The sequence below is a fragment of the Gopherus flavomarginatus genome, unplaced genomic scaffold (assembly GCF_025201925.1).
Source record: "Gopherus flavomarginatus isolate rGopFla2 unplaced genomic scaffold, rGopFla2.mat.asm mat_scaffold_90_arrow_ctg1, whole genome shotgun sequence".
NCBI lineage: Eukaryota > Metazoa > Chordata > Testudines > Testudinidae > Gopherus > Gopherus flavomarginatus.
This window is the reverse complement of record NW_026115176.1, coordinates 260,142-266,614: the sequence shown is the minus strand read 5'-3', so window position 1 is coordinate 266,614 and position 6,473 is coordinate 260,142.

Here is a 6,473-nt window from a genome sequence, read left to right as displayed (position 1 = left end):
CAAGGACCATCATTTTTCAATGATGGGCAACAATCCTGGGAAATTCCTCACATATCTCCACCATGCTAGTTAACAGAGTAACCACAGGGGATGAGTAGCAGTAGTTGGCTTTTACCCTCTGTGCAGTTCAGCAAACAGATGGGGCTGTGGTACATGTAGGAAGTATGTTACACAGTCACTATTCATTACTGATATTAATACTAAGTCAGACAAGTATCAATAACACACTCAATTCTCTATCCCTCTAAGGCATTGTTTCTCAACCTATTTACCATTGTGGGCCACATATGCAGCTCTCTATGTGTTATCTGGGTTGGGGGTTGAGAACCACTGTTTGAATGCAAACTGTGCACTACAGTGACAGCTCTAATACCCCCTGCCCCTCTGTTCTCTGCTGCAGGCTTTGTCTGGCTTCAGAATTACAGCAGTATATACAGACACACTGGCTGAATTCACGTGCTCATGGAGCCCTCTAAAGATTAGCCCCAGCAAGTCCCTTACTACATTCTAAGGGTGTTACTCCTTTAGCCAGAGAGGTAGGGAGCTTGTACTTCTAGAACAGAAGGCCCCCAAGTCTGAGTCCTGTCAAAAGTCATAAGGTTTGTATTTCTGTGTCCATTGGTTGCCCTCTGGTGCTTTGGGAATGTTGTATTTCAAGGGGACTATCTCCATGGGGCAGGATTTTGGAGGCATTTCCTCCCACTGTACCAGGCATCTCAGTCACCATCCACGTGGCTAACATGCTAGATTGTTCTCCTTAGCACTATGGGTAGCATAGGCCCCTACCTCATCACAGGCAATGCCAAGGCTCTTGAGGCACTCCAGAACTTTTGCCTTTCTGTTCCCAGTGGCTTCTTTCTCACCCTCTGAGAGCTCATGGGAAAGCCGGACACGTACATCATCCTGCCAAAAATAAAATGCCAATAAAATATCTCATCTCTCCAAAGGCTGCCAGGGAGTGGAGATGTAGGGTCTGGGTGCAGATATCACAGGTCCCTCAGAGGTTACCCAGGATTCACTCTTTATATGTGTATGGTGGCTGTACCTAGAAACCTCAGCCAAAGTCAGAAGTAGAGCTGGATGAATGTCTTATTTTTTTGTCTCACTGGAAGTTCTGAGAAACTGGGTCAAAACAAATCCAAAAATTGTGATGAACTCTGTTAAACTGAAAGAAATCCACACTGGGTCAAACAAAACAAGTTTCTGTATGACAAATAAATTACCTGTTTCAGTTGAGATCTCTCCATAGCTTCTCCCAGGTTTCCCCTTAGAGCTCCTGGTGATGTGGAATTCTTTCTTCAGTGGCAAATGGACTCTTCAGGGAGCGCACAGATGGGAGGAGCAAGTCACCTCTAACAGTTTTTTTCTTCTTTCTGTATCTGTTTCAGAGAAAAGGAACATTTAGTATAGCCCCATTGGGATATCGAGTGGAAATTGCAAAGGAGTCTAAGGGAGTTAGGAGCCCAAATCCTACAGAATATTAGCCTAGAAATGTAAAAGAAAGTAAGCTAACATGGAGCTTGGTGGTTCAGAGGTTCCACATTCCAAATATAAAGAAGAAGAGAGGGAATATGGTTGGTGTATCAGGTTCAGATTTAAAAAAAAAATAAAGGCAAAACCTAGAAATAACATTTCTTTCCTGCTACAACCAAATGTTCCCCAACCTGCCCTTCTGATACAGTTAGTTATAATCAAACATGGAAACAATTGTTGTGGTTAAGATGCATTTCAAAAGATGCCGTTGGAAAAGCAGACTCTCAGATTCATCAGTGTCTGCCAGCTGGAGACAGTACGGTTGCAAGGTTGTGGTTAACAGAATTGAGGATGCACTTGTGAATGTTCCCCTCTAGCCCCGAGTAGATGCTGAGTCACAGTATATATCATGCTGAGTAGCGGTTGGGCCAGTCCGTTATCTATCAGGTAGCTCTTGTAGTGTTATTAACGCAACGATACAAGACTGCAAGTCATAATGAGCAAGCAATGGTATCCACAGTGCATGGGGAACTGCTAGAGCTGGTTGTTAAAATTCTGATGAGAGATGTGTTTTGCTGAAGTTTGCTACTGTTGTCAAAATAAACACATGTGGGGAAAGCCCACAACTTTTAGAACTTCCTGGCTTCCTGCCAGCTTGCCAACCCACCTCCTCAACATAGTGCTGAATGAGCTGGGCCTTGAGGCTCCTGGAGCTAGATTGACAAAGGGATATAGTCATCTTGAGACAGAGCATCACCACACCTCAATTTTAGGCACCTGACAAATCACTGGGATTCACAAAGCCTGAATGGGGAGAGTGAGAGGCCTCAGAATGGGATCCACAAAAGCCAGCCCATTAAGATAGCCAATAGGATAGCATGTCTGAAACACTGTCCCCCTTAAGCCGAGGAGTTCGGTGCCCACTTCAGCTTAAGATTGTCGACTGTGAGCCCTTGCCTGGAGTCCACTGCCTAAGGCATTTCATGCTAGCTGTTGAATTGGGGAGGAGATGAGCCTCACTCATACTTGTTGGCCCCACAGCTAGAGTACTCACCTCAGATATAGGAGTGCCCCATCTGACAGAGGAGAAGAAGGGATCTGCATCTCTCAGGTGAGTGCCATAACTGCTGAGCTATGGGACATTATGAAGCAGGGGGTCCCTGCCTAAAATGGTTCCACTCTGGATGAATACTTTGTCAGGAAAGCAAGGGGTACGCTTTCAAGCCACCGGGCTATAGAGTTATTCTCTCTCACTCTACTTCCCCCTCACCTGCTTTATTTATCCAAAGTAAAACAGCTTCAACAGGTGAGACTGAGGATTTCCTAGATCAACCCGTGCTATAGTGGTTAGGACAAGAGGTAGCAAAGCCCTGTGCAAATCCCTTCTCCCTCAGGCGGAGCAGGCACTTAAACAGGGCCCTCTCGCATCCCAGGTGATTCCCTGAACCACTGGACTAAAAGTGAGGAGGGAAGCAGTTGAGTTCCTACCCTTAGGAGATATTTTGTGTGGTGTTGGGCAAGCTCAGAGTGCACCTGCTGGATTTTCCCCTTCAAGTGAGTTAAGCAGAGGAACACCTGTCTTCCGCTGGGTTTTGCATCACTCTGGGGCATATGCATCTCATACCCAGAGTGAAGTAGCTGTGCACATGCCCAGAGGCAGAAATATATGCACTAAGGAAACTTCTGCTACAAAAATGTAGGTGCTGAGCAGATTTATGAATCTCAGTGAGGTCTACATCTGGGATTTGATCCAGTGTGCCAACCAGGGGGAATGGGGAGGGTGATCCCTCCAAAAAAGTTTTTGCATTTGCTCAATGTTGCATAGTCCGCAGGGTCGTCGGGGAAGGGTCATGTCCCAACTACTTTTAAACAATGGTTCTGTAATAAATCAGTACAGCTGTTCTGGTGGTATGGGTGCAATGCCACTGAAATTTGATTTGGCCATCCTTCTGTACAGACAAAGTGGCAGCCAGGCCTAATTTCAGAAAGTGGTGTAGCAACCTAGCATTTGGCACCTGTGCGGCCAGCCTTTCACAGTCCTGGCTCCACAGGCATCCTGCCTGGTTGGAAAACAGGGAGGTGACAGCCTGGAAGTCCTGGTTCACCATTCTTCAGTGGCCTAGGTTCTTGGCACCCTACCATGCAGATTCCCCTGGGAGCAGGGGGTCCGGGATTCTGAGAGTAGGCAGGTCTTGGGCAGCCATCCCCACAGACTGCTCCTGAGCTAGACTCCATTCTCTCCCTTGGAATATTTTGAAATGTTGTAGGTTTGTTCCTCATTCTGAAGTATCTAAATCCTCTGCCACACAGAATTACCTCCCTCTACCCAGCTCACGGTACTGCAGAAAGTTACACATCACGTGAATGGCATGGGACATGTTTGAAAAGAGGAGAGCAGGAAACTAGCATGGATAGTGGGAGGTGGCTCATGTGAGGCTTCTTCCAAGACGAAGAGAGGCCACAACAAGGCAGTGACATTTGTCACCCTGCAAAAGCACATTTCTCCTATGTTGGGCCCCTTGCCCTTCCCTGTTTTGGGGTGGAATCTTGCGCAATTCTTCCCCTCCTGGTGCAAGAGTAGGTACACTACCCTGTGTACAGGAATCACTGATCATCCTGCAGGTGTGGTGGGACACGCTAAGTTAGACACACTTAAGAGGATGGTACAGAAACAAATGTTGTTTGGAATAAATGGAACAAGAGAGTAAAAGGTGTTCACATGATCCTGTTGCTGCATGACACTAAATAGCTAAACATGGTATGAGTTTTGAGTACAGAGACCTCAGCTTGGTTAGTTCCATGGCAAACAGACCATTAAAAATTGTTAGAACCGTTTATCAAAGATACAGAATAAGAAAGAGAAAACACTATGCATTTAAAATATAAAATACTAAGATCTTTAGTTTAATAACATTCTTTGTTCCTTTTCTCTTTGGCTGTGGAGATTTTGTAAGGAAACCTCTCTGACAGTTGTTGATAGGATCATAGAATATTAGGGTTGGAGGAGATCTCAGGAGGTCATCTAGTCCAACCCCTTGCTCAAAGCAGGACCAACACCAACTAAATTATCCCAGCCAGGGCTTTGTCAAGCTGGGCCTTAAAAACCTCTAAGGATGGACATTTCACCACCTCCCTAGGTAACCCATTCCAGTGCTTCACCATCCTCCTAGTAAAATAGTGTTTCCTAATACCCAACCTAGAATTCTCCCACTGCAAATGGAGATGATTGCTTCTTGTTCATTTGTTTAGGTCACTCTGGATCGTATCCCTACCCGCCAGCATATCTACCTCTCCCCCCAGTTTAGTGTCATCGGCGAACTTGCAGAGGGTGCAATTCATCCCATCATCCAGTTCATTAATAAAGATGTTGAACAAAACTGGCCCCAGGACCGACCCCTGGGGCACTTCACTTGATACCAGCTGCCAACTAGACACTGAGTCGTTGATCATTACCCATTGAGCCTGACAATCTAGCCAGCTTTCTATCCACCTTATGGCCCATTCATCCAACCCATACTTCTTTAACTTGCTGGCAAGAATACTGTGGGAGACCATATCTAAAGCTTTGCTTTTTTGGCTAATTAGACCCATTTGGCCATAATGACTTGTCATTCATTATTATATCTCCCTGTGGATGAGTGTGCTGTAACTGTCTGCTGCCCTCTGATAGCCTCACAAAAATCAAATACATAAGCTACCTTTTAAGATACAGGTTAAAAATTATACAGATCGTCCCCACACTCATCATAGGCTGATACGTTTAAAGGACTCCGGGGATACATCTATATTGCAAAAAAATAAAAACAATGAATTCAAATCGCAGAGGCTGGATGCTATTCTGAAGGAATTAGCTGAAGAAATCTCAGAGTCACTGGCAAAAAATATTTACAAACTCATGGATGGAAGGAAATTTCCCAGAAGACTGTAGAAGGGCTAACATAGTGCCCAACTTTAAAAAAGGGGGAAAAGGAGAAGCTGGGGAATACAGACCAGTCACACTGACCTCAGTACCCGGTATGTTCCTAGAGCAACATATAAAACATTCAATTTGTGGATACCTGGAGGATGAAGGGGTGAACGCTAGCAACCAGCATGGATTTACCAGGAACCAGTCAAGCCAAATCAGCTTGATTTCCCTCTTTGACAGGGTAACTGATTTGGTGGATAGGGGGAATGCAGTGGATATAATATACCTGGACTTCAGCAAGGATTTTGACATAGATAAGTAAGCTAGAGACATGTGGGCTTGGTGGACCTACCATTAAGTGGACACATAATTGGTTAAACCACCACAGACAAAGAGTAATTATTAATGGAATTTTGTCAGACTGGAGGGAGGACTCAAGTGAGGTTCGACAGGGATCTGTTCTGGGTCCTGTGTTGTTTAACATCTTTATTAATGACCCGGATGTAGGTATAGAGAGCGGTCCCTTCTAACCCTATGATTCTGTGATTCTATGAAATGTGCAATGCATTCCCTTCAATTGTATTCTTTCAGAGTTCATTAGGGATTACAATCCTATTATTTTAGTTTTTTGACTGATCTGGGCATATCATAGTTTTGTTTCTCTCTTATGCTTAAATTTAATTCTCTGAGTTCTAAAATGCCTGACCTGTCCTGGATGGAGTAATTATCATTTTTACTTTTATCACCCTACTGTGCTTTGTCATTCATTATTTAAAGGGGTACAATCAAATAATTATCTTTTAGAAAGTAACTTTTGCTTGTACTCACCTTAGCAGTGCCAGTTTGAAAAAAGAAAAAAATAGCTAAACACATAACTTTCAACACTGTGCAGATTAAGGTTGCTTATTTTCAAATTGTATTTTTAGTTATATCTGTAAAAGAGCTTAAAAGTCATACGAAAATAAATGCGGTTCTAAGTCTAATAGTAATAGTAATGATGGAGTCAAATGTTAGTGAGTCATGTACATGATTGTGATTGGTAAATATAAATGTCAAAATAATTAGAAAAATAAATGTCTGTTCTTAATAAAGA